The sequence below is a fragment of the Polistes fuscatus genome, unplaced genomic scaffold (assembly GCF_010416935.1).
Source record: "Polistes fuscatus isolate 324 unplaced genomic scaffold, CU_Pfus_HIC Scaffold4, whole genome shotgun sequence".
Classification (NCBI taxonomy): domain Eukaryota; kingdom Metazoa; phylum Arthropoda; class Insecta; order Hymenoptera; family Vespidae; genus Polistes; species Polistes fuscatus.
The window spans coordinates 11,940,830-11,964,690 of NW_025113118.1; the positions used below are offsets into that span (position 1 = coordinate 11,940,830).

General features: G+C 33.5%; 1 protein-coding gene across 6 annotated transcripts in view; it reads right to left on the minus strand.

Moving 5' to 3' along the window:
* LOC122521251 (mucin-5AC) overlaps positions 1-23,861 on the minus strand; it is a 280,846-nt gene that overhangs the window by 39,507 nt on the left and 217,478 nt on the right. For all 6 annotated transcript variants that reach the window (XM_043641813.1, XM_043641812.1, XM_043641808.1 and 3 more), the window contains one exon: positions 21,436-21,548. The gene's annotated coding sequence lies outside the window, so the exon portion shown is untranslated. The remainder of the gene's footprint in view (positions 1-21,435; positions 21,549-23,861) is intronic.

Sequence of the window (23,861 nt, forward strand, 5' to 3'; positions counted from 1 at the left end):
ATATTTCAAAATTCCTTGTGTAATAATTAAACGAAAGAAAATCGTACAGAGGTAATTAAAAAATCGATAATGAAAACAAAACAAATAGGTGAAAGATAGAACAAAATTATTAATTGAGATTATTATTATTATATATAATTTAAAAGCTATTTTTGTTTTTTTTTTTTAAATCATTGTGTGTCTCGTAGAAAATCGGTAAATGTAAATAAAAATAGAAAAAGAGTGGGACGAGTATGATTATAAGTCAAAAGGTTAAAAGATATATAGGAAAGTAAGATGAAGTAAGAAAGAGAAGCAAGTTCTTTTTCTTTATACACTTTTGCTGTGTATCGCGAACTCCGAGTTTGAACTCGTTAAAGCCGAAGGCGTTAAGTCGCGCAACTCTCGTATATAACTCCGAGCTCAAAGTGAGCTTAGTGCTTACAGCAGCTTCAAACTTTCTTGCAAGCTCGTAAACATCATTAGTCGAAGATCACTTTATTCCTATGCAATTAAAATACGTGGCTGAGGTAGAAACATAGATACATAGATATATACATACGTACAATGTATATAAGCGTAATTTAATGACATTTTTCTTTTTCTATTTCGTTAACGATTACCCCGCTGACATACAATGACATCTAGGAAACGTCATTTATTTTACGTGCCATCGTAAACTTTGACGTCTCCGAGACGCCAAGAATTATTAAATTATTAAATTATTTCATTATTTTCACTCGTTTAATTATTATTTATTAACAATATACATCATATATTGTTATATTATATATACAATATATATATATACAACAATATACGATTTAATTTAATTTAATTTTTGTTTTATTTTTTTTTTTTAACATGTTTATTGCTTTGAACCAATACTACTATACTACTATTATAGAATCATTATACTTTTTTTATTATTTACTATTATCTTTTTACTTTTATCTACTTACTGTCCGTTACTACTAATATAATGATAAGTTTAATAATAATTACATAATTTTCATTTCCGTTTTGTTTTATCTATACATTATATTATACTACACTGTAATTAATGGCTTTTAAGGAGCCTAAGCTCTAGGGTCAATAAAATATTGTTAAATAAATAAAAAAAAAAATCAATCTTTCTTTAAATGTTATATAGAAATACAAAATTTCAAGATAAAACGTTACGTTTCTAAGCTCGCATACATAATCGTGTTCAATTGTGCCAAATGAAATAGTTGTTTCTCGGACCTATTTAATTTTGTCGCGTTTTATTTCTACGTCTAAAGGGATTAATTAATATTTTTCTTTCACCTTTCATCATTAATTCTGGATGAATTTATTTTTGCGAAGATTTCATATATTCGTAGAATTTATCTTCTCTCTCTCTCTCTCTCTTTCGTATCTTTTATTCTTTTCTTACTTTTTTCTTTTTTTTTTGTGCTTCTCCTTCTTCTTCTTCTTTTTCATTTCACGGTCATGAATCTTACGTTCGTTCTTTTTTTATCTGTCGACGAATCGTGCCAGTTGGATATGGAAAGTACTTACGCGAGAAACGACCCAGATAATCGGAATAAGGGTATTTAAAGTAGAACGAACGTTAGCGACCGATCGTACAAGAAAGAAGGAGGCTTGTGATTATGTAACGATCGGGTAAAAGGAAAGAAAAGAAAAGAAAAGAAAAGAAAAGAAAAGGACAAGGTAAAGGGTGAAGTAAAGAAAGACGAAGAGAGTGAGAGAGTGAGAGAGGAGAATATCGAACGTGTATAAAAGATCTGACTCGACGAAAAAAGAACTACTAAGAATTAATTACAGAACCCTAGTTCTGGATAGAAACCCTATGAGAACAACCAAGAGCCTTTGTCTTATAACAGAAAATGAAAGAAAATGAGAGAACACGAGAGAGAGAGAGAGAGAGAGAGAGAGAGAGAGAGAGAGTGTGAGTGAGAGAGAGAGAGAGAGAGAGAGACTAAAATAGAAAGATATAGTGTGTGTGTCACCTAGGGGAATAAAAGAATGGAATCTCCAGACTTCCACTTTTACGAGATTCTTCTCTTTTGCGCAATGCGATTGTCGTTGAAACGAACAATTCATCTTGTTGCTGCTTCCTCTAGGAAATCTTTCGATCGATATACTTTTATCCATTTTATATAAAGAGTACTCTTTTTTTCTCCCTAACAAAAAATAACGAATATTTTAATATCGATTTTTTAAAGGAAAAGAGAAAGAACATTAAAAACAACTCCTTGTGAAAATTGAAACCACGAATAAATAAGCATTTATGAGGCGTTTGATTCTATTGGCTTGTTCAATAAGTATTGTCGATATTTGTTAGTATTTAATGTTATCGATAAATAATTATATGATACTTTTTCTTATATCGAAAGTTTTGTAAACATTTTTCTTTTATCTTAATAAATAAATAACCACATAACATTATATTATATTTTGCATTGAAAATATAATGTTGATATTTTATATCTAAATGAATAAAATACCATATGAATAAACGAAGATATTAAATAATATATTAAATATAAATTTTAATTAATAAAATAATAAATAATAATAATAATAATAATAATAATAATATAATTTATTTTATATATGTATATATATTTTTTTTTTTATTTATTAAATTTTAACGATAAAAATAAAAGAAAAGATCAATGTTAAGTATAAAATATATTTGAATAATACACAACAGTTGGTTTACTATTTATATGAAAAATTCATTAATTATTATCGACCGAGTAACAATAGCTCTATTAGAAACTTATTTCACGATATTGAATTTATCTTTAAACAAAAAAAAAACAAAAAAAAAGAATAATTACAATAAACAAGGGCGCATTAAGCAATTCCAAGTAAAAAAAAAAAAAAAAAAAAAAGAAAAAAACCAAACCGCTACGTTTCGTTCTTCTATGCGAGACTCGACTACGATCGATCGAATTTTGACGTGTAATTAAAATTCGGAGATTTGAAACGTTTCGCATACTATTCTTATCATTATCTCCAACCCCTCTCTGCTATGTATTTCTCTCTTTCTCTCCTCTCTCTCTTTTAAAGCACGCGAAAGTATTACGAACGAACCAGAAGTCGGATTTCTCCTGCCATTACTACTGTGATGTGAGACTTACCGAGTAAGTGAGAGAGAGAGAGAGAGAGAGACTAAAAGTCAGAAGGGAAAAGCCGGAAGAAGTCTGTTAAAAATCACGCTACAGAAAGAGAGAGAATAGAGAAAGAAAGAAAATCGAGAAGAGAAGAAGTGAGAGAGACGGAATGACTTGCTTGAATGGGGGGATGAACAGGGGGGTGGGTGGGGGTGGGGGGTTAGAAAGAAACAACAACGAGAGGAAGGTATAGCGTTGTTTCGCAAAAGAGGGTTGTGTGTTGTTGTCTACGTGGTAAACGAGAACAAGAAGAGCAAAAAGACAGAGAGAGGGAAAGAGAGGGAGATAGAAAGAAGAACCTACGATGCTCGTCCTTTGATGTTTCGCGAACGTGCACTCTCTCTCTTACATTCTCACTCGCGTTTATACGTCCTGTACGAGATATCAAAGAGTACTTTTCCTCCCCCTCCTCCTACTCCTCCTCCTCCTCCTCTCCTTTCACCTTTTCCTTTTAAGCCCCGTCTTTATTTCAACGTTAGAAGGAAAAAGTTGGTTAGTATTAAAATGAAATATAGAAAATTGGTGGTATACAATATACTTAGTCATTTTGTCATAGAATAATAATAGTCGGATGGAAATAATTTGAAGTATTATAATAAATCTATTAGAAAAAGAAGATTCAAGATTTCCATTTCTATAAATAGAAATTATCTTCCGATGAGAGAGTAAGTACTAGAAGTTTCATATAGTTCGCGAGTGATTCTTCCGAGTAACCGTTAATGAAGTCTACTTTAACGATTGTTCGAGAAAGAGAAGGAAAGAGAGAGAGAGAGAGAGAGACAGACAGAGAACTGGGTAAACTTCTTGACCGTGCACCAGCATAGAGCTTTGGAATTCTCTTATTTCTCAACGACGGAGACGTCGGAATGGTAGAAAAGCACGAACAGAGAGAAGGATCTTACCGTACTAAACTTTATTATTCGACAACAGACCCTTTTCGAGAGAAAGAAATTCTCCTTCTCTCTCTCTCTCTCTCTCTCTCTTTCGTTTGAAAACTTTCCTCTCGTAGTCGCGTCGACTACGTTCTTAACGATTCGTTTCCGTCTTTAAGATCTTCCTCCTTCCCCTCCCTTCTATTCTTCTTCAATTCACAGTATCCCCCCCCCTTCCTATCGATTTGCTCCTTTCGAATTTGATTATTTTTGTCAAATATCTATTTATGGATAACTGTGCGCTCGCGTAAGTTATCTTCGTTGAAAATGTAACTTCATTTTATTTAAAGGTGGAAATAAATAAATAATTTGCACGAAATATGAAATTCGTCATACGACGAAGATCGTAGATTCAATTTGCATTGTTACCGATGACGTTTGACAAATAATTTTTTTTTATTTATTCGTATATTCCGAATTTAGTTTATTATTTAGTATTTTTGTCGAAAGTGAAAGAAGAAAGTGTACTCCCATCGTTAAAAGTAAACCCGAATTTGGATAAAAGTAGAAATGATTTTAATTTAAAAAGAAAAAAAAAATCACTCATATAAGAATTTCTATAACCGATCCCGCATCATCGAACCAAACAAAAAATATCGCGGTGTAATTGCAATCGGTGTGAATATTTGATTTTCCAAAAGAAAATTTCCAATCGATTCGACGTCACGCGATATTACTACATTCGCGTAAACGAAATCCATGTAATATCCAGTGTAATAATATACATACAGAGGTATGTATAATACATAGATGCGTATAAAACATACACGTGCATATACATGTACGTATTATCAAACGTTACGCATACGTGTAAACACATCGCGCACACATCCCACACATATCACGAATGCAAAGGTACGAGTTACAAATTTCGAAGTTCCAGATTGGAGTCGAACATTCGAAGTTCCGGGATTGAACGCGAATATAACTAATCCAATCAGCGTGCGCTACGTTCACCGAATTCGAAAGCTTTTCGAAAACGACGACGACGACGACGACGACGACGACGATGGATATTCCCGTCGTTTCAACGGGAAAGAATAGATTGACTTTTCGATGATCGGATTGATCTCTTTGAGGTATATACATATACACACCACCCAAAATGTATCCCATAGAACTACTACTTCTCCTATCGGATAAATCGAATCGATTCGATAAATTCGTCGACTTTAACGACGATATAATTACGATCCTAACGTTAACGCACAGATTCGGGGAGTGAATGAATGGAATGGCGAGTGCGAGTGAGAAAGCGAACGTGTGTATGAGAGAGAAAGAGAAAGACTGGAGGGAATAATCCGCCATACGTATAAATTCAAATGACTCGTTGCACCCGTAAAGCGAGCCGTGAATATTCATCGAGCTGGGTTTGCATGCTTGCTTTCCATCCCTCCTACCCTTTCCATCCCTCCCCCACCTTCTCTCTCTCTCTCTCTTTTACTCCTTCTTCTCTCTTTCTTTCTTTCTTTCTCTACTTGAATTCTCTCTCTCGTTCTATCTCATTCTCGCTCTTTCGACCCTCCAACGCCGTTTGCGGACACTTGTCGTCAACTACACCGAGAGGAAAAGAGGGCGTCATCCGCTTTGTTAGCCACGGGTACACTTAACGGAAACCTCTACGTGCTGACTTCGAATTTTGCCTTCTCCTTTTGCCGAGACCGAAGATCCGTAAGGGATTTTATCTCCTCTCACGTAAGAGTACACTATCCCAACGTGTTAAGTTTAGTTAATTGGTGATATAATATTTATCGATAAGTACAAGAGTTAACAACGCGAGATAATAAAGTGTTATTATTCACTTTTATTTTATACAAATAATACTTTTTTTTAGATATTTATTTATTATTATTATTTTAGATATTTATTTATTAATCTGTTTTTCATCTGTCACACGTATATACTTTTTTCTTTATTTTTTACGGTAACATATTTAATCGTTGACCTATCACAAAAATGTACCAAAGCTATCGTATCTATCTATCTATCTATATATCTATCGAAATGCGGAAGAAAACGATCCGTGAAACGGATCATTAAACATCATGCATTCTCGTGAATTCCATCTTCGAAAGGGGAACGTTTAACCTTTCCACTCGTGATCGAATCACCGCAAGGGATAATTATTATTCGGACGATCGCGTAATTAGTGCAGGGAACTTGAACGAAACCACGGATCGATTGGCTATTATACCGTTTGATTATCTGGTATCTTTACAAACCAAAGAAAAAAAAAGTCTCCTCGAAAAGTGATAACGAGCACTTGGAAACGTTTAACCTAATTATTTTCTTGTTTTTGTTAAATTCTAAATAAAAGATAAACAAATGGTTTCGTACAAAACTCTAACTTTTTATACTCTTTGCATAAATTATATAAAATAAAATAAAATAAAATGTAGATATAACGTTCTATTAATTAAAACGTAAAAAAAAAAAGAATCTTTAAATTGAATAACCTTTTCGTTGGGGAAAAAAAAAAAAAAAAGATTTGTCTCAAAAATGTCAAACGTGAAAAATGTCTGAAGCTATGTGTATCAAAATTTTTGTCCTGAAAAAAGAAAAAAGAAAAACTTGTAATCGATGTATCGTTCCACAGAGTCAAGACAGCACGAGAAAAAAACTAAACTAAATCCACGGCGAATTGATAAAACCGCTAAAAAAAAAAAAAAACATAAAAAAAAAGAGAAAGAGTATTGAGATCGGTGTCGAAATATTTTTCCTATCTCTCTCTCTCTCTCTTTTTCTCTCTTATACAGAGAGACATACACACATATATACTGTTCTCGATAAAACCAGTAGATTCACGAGGAAGCTCGGTGTCCCTCGTAGCAACCCGAAGAGCGAATTTTTTCGCTCCCTTTCCGATAACGCTAAGCGCTAACGAGAGAATAATCGTCGCCGTTCATCCGTGCGAGCCATAATAAACGTACGCGTTGCTAACGGAAGAGAGAGAAAGAAAAAATGAGAGAGAGAGAGAGAGAGAGAAGCTATGAACAGTATATATATGTATATATGTATGTATATATGTATATGTATGTATATATGTATGTATATATGTATATGTATGTATATATGTATATATGTATATGTATGTATATATGTATATATGTATATGTATGTATATATGTATATGTATGTATATATGTATGTATATATGTATATGTATGTATATAAATGTAGATGTGTTTTAAACGAGAATGAGAGAGAAAAAGAATTATAGATAAAGAAAGAAAACTGTGGGTACATACACGTATATGTATGCTAAGTATGTATGCGTGTAAGTGGTATGGATGTGTGTGTGTTAAACGGGAATGAGAGAAACAGAAAAAGAAAGAAACCATGCTAGTCCGTAAAGGAAAGTAACGTTTATATATGTGCGTAAGTGAGAGTGAGAGTAAGATATATAGATAGATAGATAGATAGATAAAGAGAGAGAAAGATAGACTACACTATGCCATAGAGGAAAGCAACGTGTTAAATGGGACGCACGTGTTTGTGCCAGAGACTTGCGCCAATTGCAAGGTAGTAGAGGTGTTTTCTTCCCCTACTTCTCGCGTTCACGCGATACACTCCCTAAACACCTGTGTGTATACGTATAGTTTTTTGTGTATAAGTATATACGTTTGCTAGTTTATTCGTATATGTGTATATGTGTGTATGTATGTATGTATAGGCAGAGACCGTCTATTTTGCATTACAGGGAAACCGGTTTCACCGAAGCCACTTAATCATTCGTTTTCGTACGAACGCAGTAAATGAATGTTTCTCTACAACGTACCTCTTCCTCTCGTGCTATCCAACATTCCGAGAGAGTGAAAAAGTGATGGAAAGAGTAGCAAAATTTTACTTGGAAATCTTTTTATAATTATATTATATACCGAATATATATAGGAAAGGATTTTTTAACATTGATTTTATACATTTCAAATTGATTTATAAGTTATAAAGGTATCTTTTTCTTTTTATTTTTTTTTTTTTGTTAATTTATTTCAATATATCTAATTATTTGAAATTTACATTTACTTTTTATCGATCCGTAGAAAAAATTCAAAAGGAAAAAAGAAAAATAAAACGAGAGAAGAAATGTTGGAAACAAATATATTCGAGAATTTTTCAAAGTAACTATTTCTTATTCTCGCTTCAACGATTCCCTGACTCTCTCCCTCTCCCTTTCTTTCTTTCTAATTTTCTCATTGTCGAATAGTATACGAGCTCGTTTGTACGTTCGTCGTTCTTGATAAGGGCGGGCTTTCGCGTGCCGTTTAATTAACCAAAAAGGGGTATTGTCGTTAGGATCGACGGGAGGTTTGTCGGCTTTGAACTTCCGCGCCTTGGTCACGGAGTCACGTGTCATTGACGCCAAACAATTCACAAATGACACGTATATACATATAATATACACATATAAAGACATATACGAAGAAACCGTATAGTAGTAGTCAAATGTGGTGGTTACGTGCACGATTACCACAATGGGGATATCGTTGATTTCGGGAGAAGTTTCAAAGATTCGAGATCGATAAATATAACAAGAAACGAATAAATGTCAAACGTTAAACCAAAGTATTTTAGCTATAGTAAATGAAATTTCACAAATTCGAGAATAAAACCTTTTAGGTACGCCTTAATTCCGTGCCGTTTGAAAAAAATTGACGATTAATTTATAATTTTTCTTTAAAAATATATTACATATATTTTATAACTTTAATAATTCACTTGAATAATTAATAATACGTTCCGAAAGAGATGACATCCCCCGAAATTCACTGTAGTGGCGCGTTTTGCTTAACATGTTCAAAAAGTAGGAAAATAATTTACAATTACAACGAGACGATTTTTATTTTCTATTATATTATCCCTATTAAAACTAAATCCAAACAGATTATAATAATAAACGATTAAACGTTCGTGATAGTTATTTCGAATATCGGAAAATGAATTAACGACACAAAACAGAGAACTGTTCGATTCTATATATATATGTATATAATATATACATCAAAGAACGACGATCAAACTCGACGGAAATCGTCGAAAGTGTTTCCTAAATTATTCCCAAACGTATGCGAACGATTGCCATTAATTTACACGACGATGGAATCACGATAAAATCGATGTAAAATCCGTTAGTTAGGTTTGTGTTGCGCGTGCACGTGGATCTTCTTGGTGTTTGATGTGTACGTGGGTGTAGTGTTTTGTATGTGTTCTCGGGTTAGCTCCGTTTCGATCGCACACATTCAGTCTCACCTCGTCATGCTTCAACTGACAGATGCCGACCGACCGAACGATGCTCGAGTTTACGGCCGGGAAATTCACAAACAAGCGAGAAGATGTGCCTCGTTATAACATACATACGTATATACATACATATACATATCCGATCGATCACGAACGAACAAACGAACGAACGAACGAATGAACGATCGACGTCAGGTAAATATACATACACGTGCCGATTGAATTGAATGGTTATCTTTGAAAATCGATTTTTATTTATTTTTATCCATTTTTTTCATATTTTTCTTTTCTTCTTCTTCCTTCCCCGAGTTATAATATAAAGAATTATTAGGTATATTCCAATAAAAGGAGAAGGAAAGTATCATTGTTGTGTTTATCAATCTATCACAAACGTCAGAGTGATTAATTAAAAAAAAAAAAAATTAACGGAATAAAGAGACTATAAAGGTTCGTATCGTGTAATACATGTTTTTGTTCGTCAGAAAAACGAAGAAATATGACCATTTTGTGAAATTCCTCTTTGCGAATTGTCAGCAACTCGCAAATACTTTTCCTCTCTCTCTTTCATAACGAACATCGCTTCAAAGCATTTTTCCAAGTTACAAAATTCTCTCTTTCTCTCTCTCTCTCTCTCTCAGCACACGATTTAATTAGATTTGGTTTCATACGATTTTTTTAAGCTTTACAACATGTTGGTCCATTACACGCGCGATATTTTCCTTCTCTACTTTTATTTATCTTTTTTTTTTTTCTTTGTTCCTTTTAAATTCCTCTTTGCCGAAGGATACGAAATACTATTATTATTATTATCATTATTTAATAAATCCTACAAATACCAAATGAAAAATCGTTGGATTCTCTTCAAATTATTTTTAAATATTGGATCTTTTTTTTTCTTTTCTTCTTTTTATTTCGAAACGAAAGGAAGGAAAATAAAACATTAAATCCAACCTTTGTTGAAAAATAATAAATAATAAATTGATTATATATATATATATAGGAACATTAAAGATAATCATTTATTTGACGAACGTTAACATTGATTTCGTGCTGTCAACTTTAACTTATTCTCACGCACGCACGCACGCACGCACGCACGCACTCACGTATATATTCCCCCCACCCTTCCCCATTTTCCTAGCTAGAAATTTCGCTCTACATTTCGTGGCACGGGCTCTCGCACGTAATTATTTTACCTCCCCGGTTTGCATATCGCGTCGCATGTCGCCCGTAATATTTTCCGGCAAATCAAAATAAAGCACGTAATTACATTGTACCAGGGATATGCCCGTGTACTCTGAGCTGCGATCAAAATTCGAGCTCTTTAACGTGCACGCGTGTCCGCCCCCTCCTATCTCATTCCCCACCCCACCCCCCCTAACGAATCGCGATCGCGATCACGTCACGTTCAAATCTCCAACGTATTTAACGACTCTGTGAAACTTCCTCCTCCTCCTCCTTCAGCTCCACCTCCGCCATCGTCTCTTTATTTAAAATCAATCGAAATAAATGAGAGCAAAATATGCGGAAAAAAAAGGAAATAATCACGAAGCGAATAAAAAAAAGTCTATATATTAATTCTATATTGGATTATAAACAATGAAACTCTGATTGTGAATTGAAATCTTCTCTCTTAACCCTTTGCACTCGAGGCCTTTTTCGAACCAGCAACTCGAGACGAATTCGGCTAAATTAAGTAGACATTTTACAGGTACTTTAAAAACATTTATAAACAAATAAGTGTATAGAAATAATAAAATATCAATAGGTCTTCGTGGCTCAAGTGGTAGAGCGTTCTTTCGGTATGCGAAAGATCCCGGGATCGAATCCCCCCGGGCCCTTCTCGATTTGTTAAACAAATGAAGCTCGAATTTATTGGGAGAGTTCTTCGAACGAACAAATGCGTCAGGGTTGTGTCACTAAATAAAATATCATCAGTGTTTATTCATTTATATATTTATAAAAAAACAAACTTTGATAAATACTACACTCTGTAATTAATTTTGGTTGAGTTGACACTTGAAATATAGGCCGGGCGCCGTATCGACGCCGCTCGAGTGCAAAGGGTTAATTCAACGATCACAAATCTCAAATTTGGTTACAAGTATCGCGAGGATGTTGATGTATAAAAGAATTATACTAGGTACGTGAGAGAGAGAGAGAAAAAAAAAGAAAAGAAATCAAAGAAAAGAGAAAGTAGGTAGGAGAGGAAACTTTAACAAACGTTGACACACACATCATTGAAAGTTTACGCGTGCGTGCGAGAAAACGTTAAACGAGGCTCGAAATCGTCAACAACGAGAGAAACACGCGTTCACCGAACGCGAGAGACTGCGATATGACCAATCATTTTTCTGATTGTGAGTACTATACTACATATGGATCCATACATACATCTATACATACATTCATACATATAAACGTTCGAATATAGCCCCCATACATCGAGTGTTATGCACGTACTTGCAAAAGGCGTATGTTGTGTGTCGGTTTATCGGCGTGGTTTGATGTGCTGCGCCGAGGTTATCGATGATGCATTTGCAGCTGCGACAAGTACGACCAGAGCGAGAAAGCCATACAAAGCTAAAAGGGAAAGAGAAAGAGAGAGAGAGAGAGAAGAGGTGGTTTACAATGTCGATGTCGGTGATTGTAGTTGTGTGGATGCCGGCGTTCGACCGATACCGAATCGATATCTCTCGTCGTGGCACTGTGCTCGGTGCTCTTGCACGACCGGAGATACGAAGCCGTACGTGTTTCCCGTCCATATGTTTGTGACCATACATGTGTGTGTATTGTGTGTGTGTGTCAGTAAGCTCGTCGCCCTATTATCGCGTATACGAGTCCACAATTTTTCCACGTCGAATAAGCGACAAATTCTTTATCCCATTTTTTCGTTTCTTAAAACACCTCTTATTTCAACGAGAATTTATTAAATTCGATGATAAATATATATTATAGTTTTTTATATTAACTCGTATAACGTATCAAGGATATTATGACTGTACCATCACCATTCTCATATTACGCGTTACGCAATCAAATGTTGGAATTTATTTGATTGATAAATGAAACTTGTTTTTAATCGAACGTTGGGCTGCATCATCATGGTTGTGCTTTATTATTTTACTTAGCGATATTTGTTTTCTTATTTCGTAATTGTTTCTTTTTATTGTATTTTTTTTATCGAGAATTACTTACGAAGAAGAGATGGAATTATCTTATTTTAATATTTAATATAATAATAATACTATTTAAAATATTATCTCTCAATAATAATACTATAATAATAATGCGAATTTCATGTAACGCATTTCACACACACAAGCCTACATTTAATTCCAATTTATCCACCTACAAACTCGGACTTGGAAGAAACAAAATTGAAAGAGATAAATAAAATAATCAATTATACGTGAGAATCGCATAAACGATCGAGGAATGATCGTTGTAAGTTGGATAGAAGAAAATTTGCAGAAGAAGTGTTTCTTCTCGAAGTTCGAGTATCTTTCTCGACACGTCGGAAGGACAGGAAAGTCCTTTCTTGTTTTCGTGCCACGAATCCAAAACTCATCGTACACGTACTCTCTCTCTTGTCTCCTGCAGCAAAACAGCAACTCGTTCTATCGTTTAAGCTTCGTAAAGAAAGAAAAACGAGAAAGAGAGAAAGAGATCGAAGAAAAAAAAGGGGCGGGGAGGAGGTGGGGGAGGGGGAGGGGGAAGGAAGGAAGGAAGTACATGCTTGAAAAGCCGCCAAGTCTTTTCTTTTCCTGCTATCGAAGTAACGTGCCGCTGTTCCCCCCTTTATCCCCCCCGCCACCACCCACTAACTCTTCTCCCACGATTTTCCCCTAGGAGAGAAGGGTAGTCAACCCCAGCCAGCTTTCGTTTCGATGTCCGTCTCCTCTTTACGTGTGATGGTATTGGTAGGTATTCGCGAAATTTTGTCGGAAACTTCTGGCAATAAGTCGACGCTCATGGATCGGAAAGAAAGAAAAAAAAAAAAGAAACTAAAACGGTGTATTTTATTTCATTCGTGCAAACAAACCTACGACGACGAGAAGAACACGGTTCGAAAAATGTCTAAGGGATTTTGTGTAAACGCTTTTACGTGAGCAACATTTTCTTTCTCTTTTTGTTGTTCTTTTTTTTCTTTTTTTTTAATTTTTTTCCCCCCACTTCTTTTCCCTTTACTTCATCCAACCCCGCATTTGTCGTCAACGTCCTCGGATTTTCATTTTTCTTATTTCCAATCGATGATTTTCTTTTTTTATCTAATTATCTTGCAACTTTTATTCGTCTTTTTACATTTGATATAGATAATTGTTACTTGAATTTACATTACAAGTAGATATTTTGTTTCATTTCTGCAAACGAAATGAAGTAAATAGTTCGACAAGTGTCTGAAGGAATTTTTATTTAAACGTTTATAAGTATGCAATAGCACGCATTTCTTTTACTATTCTTCTTCTTCTTCTTTTTTTTCTTCTTCTTTTCCCTTTTTAATTTAAGTTTCTACGTTTACTTTTCTTTATACTTTAACAGTCACGCTTGTCACAGTCCCGGATTCCTTTTACCGTTTCGATCGATCGTTCGACACTTATCTCTTACAATTTTAATTCGTCTCTTTACAGGTAATACACGTAATTGCATTACCATAAAAGGTACGATATCGAATAAATTGAAATCGTATTTGTAATTCAGCGAAGAGGTAAAAAAGGAAGAAAAAAAAGAATTAAAGAAAGAAATAGATAGATAGATAGATAGATAGATAGATAGATAGATAAAGAAAGAAAGAGAAAGATGAAGAATACGAGAAGAAGAAAAAAAGATAGTTGACGTGGTCGTGAACGTAAAAATAGAATGGATAATGTTCTAGTAGTTCTTTAAAAGTGCAACCACAAATGTAGCAAGCCAGTCAACAGCACTTATTGCATTCGAGCGAATGAACGAGGAACTTTTATCTTCGCGGTAGACCAACGAAAAACATTATTTTTCTCGACGAGAAAACGAACGAACGAACGAAACGAACAAATGAACGAAATGAACGAATGAACGAACGACTCCCATCTTTCAAATCGAGAGTTTCTTTTCCTAAAATTTCTCAAAGAAATGTATTCGTGTTTCGTCAGTACTTGTTTTTCAAAATACAGGAGGAACAACTCTCGGTTGTATCGAAAGTGTGTTTCGCTTTTAAAACATAATATGTTGCTTTTATCGATAATAAAACAAAGGAGGAAGAACAAAAAATACGTGACATTTATTATTTAATTATTATATTATTATATAATATATTTAATAAACGTTCAACCACCACCACCAACTGTGATTTTAAGAACAAAATTCTACAAACTTTTGTCAATTTGTTTTAGACCACTTTTCTAAACTGGATTTCTTCTTACATTTTTATGCCTTTGTAGGTTCGATAAGAGTCACATTTTCAAAAAATGTATCAGTCTTATTATTATCAAATACTGACAGAGTATTTTGAAGAGAAAATGAGAGAAAATGTGATATAATCCACTTTGATTCTCAACCCCTCATTTGCTATATACAGTAAAACCTCTTTTTGTGCGGCGGACAGGGACCGCATAAAAAAAGTCGCACTTAGAAAATACATCAATTATTTGCGAAATATAGATGTGAAAATGCTTTCAATCAAATTAAATAATTGTTAGGAGATTGTTTAAATCAGATGAACAGCGTCGCGAAGTCCGGATACATCGTCGTCAAGGAGACCATGTAATCAGAGTTCGTCCACACATGTATATGACATTGAAAGAAAACATAAAACTGGTAGCAACGCTGCTGAGATTTAGATACCGCATAAAAATAAATCGCACAAAACAAATCGCACAAAAATAAAATCGCACAAAACACAAATCGCACAAAAATAAAATCGTATAAAAAAGGACCGCACAAAAAGAGGTTTTACTGTATATTACAGAGTATTGTTCATGTAATATGGAAATCAGATGATAACGAGAATAATCGAGCTAGCGAGAAAGAAATAAAAAGAGAGGAGGAAACAGGAAGAAATAGGGGAATGGGTATAAAGTGTGAAAATATGAACTGATTTATTCGACACTCGATTCATCTTTCGAGGACATACGACTAATAGACGTATGCAAATTGGAAGGTTAAAGGGAAAACCGCGTTTTGCATACGAGATAAATCGACTTGATACGAAGCAAGAGAAATCTTTCTTCTCTCTCTTTCTTTCATTCTTTCTGCCATTCTCTATCTCTCTCTTTCTCTCATTCTCTCATTCTCTCTTTCATTCTCACGTTCTTTAGGTGTTCATCTTCTCCGCAGTTTCTCTCTCTACTACGGGGGCGCGTCTAAATGTAAAGAAGGGGGATTGGAGAACGCGAAAGTGGATCATGTTAAATCCTTTGAATTATGGAATTTAATTCTACCGAGGGATTTCTACGGTCGTTAGCCTTTTAAATATAACACTGACGGAAGAGAAACCAAGTTCGCTGAAAGATCGTGTAAAGAGCATCGTTAATCGTCGCGCAAGGCGATTTACTTAATCTGTTGACTGGAAACGTAACATCGTCCTTGCTTCTCGAAATTCAAAGTGAGAGAGAGAGAACAAGAGAGAAAGAATCATACGATTTTACTTATACGGAAAGAAAATCCTACTAAACTTTCACTCTACAGTAGAATACTACATATGTAATTCCTTGTGACTGTTGCTAATCGTGTGGTAGAAAAATAAAATCTCCCTCTCCCTCTCTCTCTCTCTCTCACTCTCTCCTGTTTTTTTCTTTGCTCTGTCCTTTACCACATTTTCTGCATTAAATCATTCTTTTTCTTTTTTTAAAGCAAGAAAAAGGATAAGAAAGAGTAAATTTCGTGAGTAAACAAGTTACATCATAAAGGTGTTGTATTTACACGAACGGAGACAATTCGATACATCGAAAGATACATCGATTGGATAAAATCAAATATCCTTTTTTTTTTTAGAAACAGAACGTGACACGTGTCGGAAAAAATTCATCTCGAAGAGACCAAAAAAAAAAAAAAAGAAAGAGGGGAAAAGAGAAACACATTTTCACGTGTTTTAGAGTGAAAAAAGAAAAAAAAGAAAAAAGAACGAAGAGGGTGGTGGTGGTGGTGGTAGTCGAGATGCTAACAGGAATAACGCGTTTACACCGCGACGCTTTTCACGGGGTGTTTCAACGGCAAGGAAGGCCGTGCTCTCGGCCGACACCCTTGGCACAACGTTTTCAAGACCGGAGGGTGCAAACTGGGAAAAGATGAGAACAAAAAAGTGAGAAGGTGTGAGAAAAAGAGAGAGAGAGATAGAAAAAGGGACAGGTCTATGCCATTCCGTCCTCAAAAAGCACACATAACACGCTTTGGAAAGAAAGTTGTGCGTGCGTGGGATGACAAACTTGCACTTTTCTTCAAACCACCTCTTCTCCCCTCTTCTCCCTTCCCTCCCTTCCCGTTAACAATTTCTTTTTGTTCGTATTTTCTTTATTCTTTGCCCCCTTTGCTAATTTCGCCCACGTTTATCCATGTTCTCTTTTCAAAATTGTGTTTACGAATTTTAATTTGATTTTAATTATTCGAATGTAATTATAAGCTCATTACTTGATTTCAGTCACGCGACAATCCACGTTAATATTTTTAATATTCATTAATTGTGTATAATATTATATTTTTAAAATACAAAATCATAATTCACGTAAATTAATTATATCGTGATATTTAAATGCATTACTGCAAATGACATTTTATCGAAAGATAACAAAATAATTATTAACATCGAAATATATAAATAATCAAACGTTAGATCGTAAAACAAAAATAAAATGTTCAAGAGAACGTCCCTTTCACCGCAACCGTTTTAATACAAGTAAGTTAATAATTATTTATCGAAGAATTCTCACTTCTTCTTTAGAAATTGTCATGTCACGATGATAATAATAATAATAATAATAATAATAATAATAATAATAATAATAATGATACGTATAGTTCAGTTATCGAATCAAAGCCGCAAACGCAGAACAATCGTGCAGGTTGATAAATTATCGATAGGTCGCTTTATCGAGCGATAAATGCGGCACGGGTCCGTTGTATAATCCGACTGTAATAGTAATCCTACGATTATTCCGATATTTGTGTTCTCACGATTACCATTAGACAGATCGCTCGCGACCTAATGACATAATCGAGATCCAAAGCCCACTGTCAATTTAATGCATTCCTATTAAATCCATAGTTGGTGGCTCTGCTAGAGATCGGTCCCCGTCTACAACTACAGGATCTCTCTTATGTATTACATATACATCTATCCTTATATACCATACTGAGAAGTATATATATACACATAAACATCATATCTGTGCATGTATATGCATCCAAGTATGTATATATATACACAAATACGTATAAACACGTATCTGTTCATGTATACTCATCTATATATAAGTATATATGTATATGTATATATATACAGTACAAAATACAAGTACAAAATACTATCAATAATCCTTGTTCAAGTTCGCGTGTTTATACGCACGCGCACATAAAAGACGAAATCGTGAGACATGATTCTTACCACGTTAAATAAAACCGGTTAGCGAAGGTAGAGGCAGACTATCTTATTGGAATTGCTAATTAGGTGCGTGCGGTATTACTGTAAATCGACGCTCAGACTATTACTGTTAAGAGAGTAACTCGTACACGAAATTCACTAAGCTAAGTCTCGTATTACTTTCTACCGAACGTCCTATTCTTTTTCTTTTTTTTCTTCTTCTTCTTCTTTCCGTTTCTATTTTCTGTATTTATGAACTTTCAGTCTGATAAATGAAAATATGTAAAACACTAATTAGAAAGTTTATCGAAAGATTTGTATAATGTAGTTTCCTTAGAAGTATTCGTATTCTTACTGTTAATTTAAATTAATCAAATATTTTCTTCTAATACAACATTTCCAAATTCTTATACACAGAAACATAATTATTTTATAATTATTCAATTTATAAATTGATTTTTATATTTATTTTATAAAAGAGTATTTTATTCTATGAAAAATAAAAAATTGTACATAATTGATAAGAAAATTGGCCTCACTGGATATATTCAATCGTTTTAAAAAAATATTACAAGATACAAAAGAAAGAATAATCAAGTATTGTTTACAAGAAATAGTAATTGCACTGTTATTAAATCTTACGTAGGTACAAATACACTCTGCGAGAGATCAATCTTTTTTATTCTTTAAATAAAATTATATTTCTATAACAATAAAGTCTTTTGTCACAACTAAATTTATATCTCAATTTTCAATTTTTTTTTCATTATAAAATTATAAAATAAAGTTTCTGCGTGTAAACGAAATATCGAAGCTTCGCGTTACAATCAAATATTAATTATTTCAAATATACAGTGGAAAGGGGAATACGAATAATACTGCTATGACTCCACATTGTAGGCATTTACTTATGAGCATCTTATACATACTAATTAACGTACACACACACACACACACATAGATAACGATACTGTTAAATAGATATGTGATTGATGATCGGAAACAAGAGACATTGATTTTAACGTAAACAACATGGTAAAGGTAAAAGGAGGATGCAGGGGGCAGGGGGCAGGGGGCAGGAGTGGGGAGGAGAATATAGCATCATTTCCTTCGCTTAGTATGCTCGCGAAACCTTGATACTCGAGTAGAGCCCATAAATCCAGGGTGTCGTCGATGCAATCAATTCACTTTAATCAGAAACGTCCAACCGAGTCGCGGACTCTTCTTATTAACGCAGCTGCAACCGAGAACGGTTGCATTAGATACAGTTCCTTGCAAAAGTATAAATACGATCATTTAAATTCTGAAATGCAAGTAAAAAGAAAAAAAAAGAAAAAACCGAAAGATCATTTTTTAATTTCCGCGCAATTAAATTCAAATAAAATGAAAATTTCAATCCGAGTATCGTAGGATAATTTACAAAAGTTTACAACCGCATAATATTCCAATAATTTTTAACGAATCTGCGTGAGAGAATCTAAAAAAAAAAAGAAAATTATAGCATGCTCCTAATAATCATTTGTTTGCTGTTAAAAATTTTCTTTACGAAAGAAGAAAAAGAAAGAAGAAAAAAAAAAAAAGATTCATTGCCGCCATGTAACCGGTCGCAAAAGTAATAAACAATACGAATTATACGTTCACGATTTAATCTTACTTAAGATAATATAAAGTAACTCTTCCTTTCTTTGTTTCGTTACCGAGTAAAAATGAGACTTAGAGAGTAGTAAATCAAATAAAAAGATAAAAAGAAATATGACAAAGTTCTCGTTAATTATATCTCGGGTATAAATTATTATCTACGATCACAAGCTAGCTGCTCGTAGAATGGGCTTAAGTAAATTAATTAGGCGAACATTATAAGATCGTGAAAGAGGAAGAGTCATAAACATTTTTTTTTTTTCTTGCTTTCTTTTAATTCACCTCAGTCCAACTTCTACCCGGGACTTGTGTAAATTTTGAAATATTTCTCGAATCATTTTCTTGTCTTTTTTTTTTTTTAACTAGAATATTATAATACTTCTGCGAGCAACTGTATATCCGTGCGTACGTACGTACGTACCTACGCATGCATGCACGTATGTATGTATGTATGTATGTATGTATATACACGCATACATATTTACATGCATGCATGCATATGCGGCCCGAGTCCGTGCGCCATTAAAAGCAACGACCGGAATTATTTGCAAAGTGAGAAGACGGAAACGCTCGTTACTACCCGCGTTTAGAAACGTGTAAACGTATAGAAACTCACGTGTGATTCTACTATTTATTCTTTCTCTTCGATATATGTTTGTGTGTGTATGTGTTCACATATTACTGACTCTATCTCAATATACATAATAAGAACGAACGTTTTCGAATTATATAAGGGTGAAGCAGTATTTAAATAATTACGTCGCAGCGCATCTGCATTTCAAAACGTTCGAGAAGATCGAACTTTTCTTTTTTTTGAAGTTATACTTCTTTTGGCGCGTTTGGGAAAATGTAATGGGGAGTGATTTTGTTCCGAGCGTCTGGAAAAACGACACCGTGAAGTTTGTCGGTATTTACGACGCGCGGGAAAACGATTTCAAGTATACGGCATGAAGTTGTCTTCTTTTCTTCTTCCCCCCTTTTTTCTCAAGCGGGTCACCCATCCAATTACTAATCGTACGCAGCGCTGTTTTACTTAAGTGATCGAAGCGAGAACTAATGCTGTAACCGCACCATGGCTGTTGACGCGTGAAGTTATTCGATATATCTCTCTTATATTAACTGTAGACTGATTTTTATTCTTTCTTATATATTATATATATATATATATAATTATTATTATTTTTTTTTTTAAGTTATTTTTTTCTTTGAAGTTTTCTTTTGAAGTTTTTTTTGAAGTTATTTTTGAGGTTATGTTCGTTTTGGTACGGCAAAGAAGTATAACTTCTTACGTGCGTACATAAGTACACACACCAGTTTTTTTTTTTTATCAGAAAAATTGAACGAAGAACAAGTTTTACCAATGATCATCGATTCTTAACCGTTTCTAAACTTTGAATATTTTCGTTAAAGTCTCCGTTATATCCAATATTTTCTCGGACGAGAGTTTAAAAAATACGAGTTCCTGTTTAGAAACAGGAAAGAAAATAAAATCGCATCGGTTGTTTTAGATAAATATTTCTAACCGATACTTCGAACCTTTTTTTTGTATGTAACATAGAAGATAATAATATTATTATTACAAGACTTCATAAAAATGAATAAATAAGTGGCAAAAAATGGATATATGGGAGATTATAGTTAACCGAGTAACGATATTATTATACGACAAAAGTATTATAATAATAATAATAATATGAATAATCGTGTACCTATTTTCGCATAAGCGGACAGGTGTAAGGTAGTCTCGCGTATCCGCGAAGCATGTCGTCTAACGGTAAAGCGAAAATGCAGGAACGATTATACGGGTTGAGTACGAAAGAGTATTTTAAAAAAGGATAAAAAAAGTGAAGTAAAAAAAAAAAAAGAAAAATAAAAAAAAATATATATGAAAGGTAAGAGAAGAAAGGGTCTACAAGCAAAAGAGTGGTACCTGGTGTGGCTGCAGGGTGTCGGGGATGGGCTGCGGGCTATTAGCCAGCCGTGCTTATGGGACGCATCAGCGCAACCTCCACCTCCAAGCCTTTCCGATTTTGTTTCTGCATTCTGTAAATAATACCAGATGATAATTACATTATTTATAATCCTAATTAACGAATACTTATTATTTATGAATTTATATAACAATTGGGCCAAATAGAAAAATTCATTCATTTTATGATTTATTATATTTATAAAAAATAAAATATATTATATTATATTATTTTTTATGTATATATTATATGTTACATTTATGATTATAAATTATATTATATATATACATATATTATATATATATATTACATTTTATGATTTATTATATTTATATATATTACACAATCTATTGAAAAATCATTTTATTTTAAACCCCATTTACAGCATCGTAGTTTTTAATAGATAAAAAACTTTATAAATCTCAAAACTAAATATTAAACCCATATATCGAGACGCGAATTTCATTTTAAGTTTGCAAAATTAAATTGTTATTTAATATTAATTTTAATTAGAAATATCGATCGATGGTTTTGTTATTATTGGCGGATAGAAATGTTTCGAACGACAACACCAAAAGGTGCACTTTAAAATCTCCAAATTTATTTACCTGTAATAACAGGAAGTTTCCTTATTATTATTATATGCTTACGAATGTTAATACGGGTTTCAAAAATATTCTCTTTTTTTTTTCTTCTCTTTTTTTTTGTATAATTACACGCGAGTTGCAGATTTTAATTGGACTCGTAAAAGAAATGTTCTCGTATATATAAAACTAATTTCGATATACGACATAGGTGATAGATAGGACGAATAGTGTTGCATTTTGTAAAAGGGTGGAAAATAAAAAGGGAAATAAAGTAACCCAAAAACAAAAAAAAAAAAGATAAAAGAAAAAGAAAAAGACGGGAAAAAAAAGTAGAGAAAAGATAGAAAGAAGGAAAGAAGGATGTGTCCGTTGGGTGTTTGCACTAGAGCGCCGGTGTTGCATCAGTATGCGAACGGTGTATCTGATTAAACGTCGATATGTTCCCTTCCTCACCCTATTTCGCCTTCCACCCTATTCGTGTACACACAGAAAAGGGAATCACGAACGCGCAAAAGCACGCGCCTACCACCACCCTCGCGATCGTGTGCTACTAGAACACATAGTCGTAGAACTCGAGGGATTTGATCGACCGAATATGGAAAAAAAACCCTTGACGAATTATTTTTTATGTTTTCTTACCTTCTTACCTTCCTTATTTATTTTATTTTATTTTATTTTATTTTATTGAAGTTATACTTCTTTTGGCGCGTTTGGGAAAATGTAATGGAGAGTGATTTTGTTCCGAGCGTCTGGAAAAATGACACCATGAAGTTTGTCAGTATTTACGACGCGCGGCAAAGCGATTTCAAGTATACGGCATGAAGTTGTCTTCTTTTCTTCTCAAGCGGGTCACCCCCATCCAAATACTTAATCGTACGCAGCGCTGCTTTACTTAAATGATCGAAGCGAGAACTAATGCTGTAACCGCGCCATGACAGTTGACGCATAAAATATTTCGATATATCTCCCTTATATTTAGTGTAGACCGATTGAAAATATGTTTCCTTTCTTTTTTTTTGTTAAATAAATAAATAATAATAATTAGTTGCTTATGTTCTCATACTTCCAATCTAATATTTTTTTGAAGTTATTTTTGAGGTTATATTCGTTTCGATACGCCAAAGAAGTATAACTTCTTACGTGCGTACATAAGTACACACACCAGTTTTTTTTTGTTTTTAATTTTAATTTCTTTCTTTGATTTTTTTTCTTTCTCGTTAAACGAAGAACCTTTATTATCTTTTTCTTAATGCTTCGATTAATATTTATACTCGACAATTCGAACAACAAAAAAAGAAATCTAGCTAAATGACTTAATCGAGCGTTTTAAGACGATTCAACGAAACGAGTTCTTTCAGCGGGGCCAATTAAACTGAGTTCTTGAAAAAGAGAAAGAAATAGTAGAGTGAGTTTAGCTTTCGAATTATGCTCGAGTATACTTGAACAATGCTCGAGATATGAGAGAAAGAGAGAGAGAGAGAAATGAGTGCAAACGAAATAAAAATTGTTTGTTATTCCTTTTATTTTTGTTTTTAAATCAACGATAATGAAATTTCAACGGGTAAAAATAATTATTTTAAATTAGTTTCAAATAATTTAAGTAGATTACAGGTAACAATGTTTGATATCGTCTAGCGCAGGGATACTCAAATTCATTCAATTTTCTACTTAATAAATAAAAATCCAAAAATATTTTTACCGATTAAAATTCGATACATGAAAAATGAAGTAGTATTTATAAACAAAGCTTTAAACAATTTAAATTAATATTATTCAATTATATATTCGTAAATGTGATA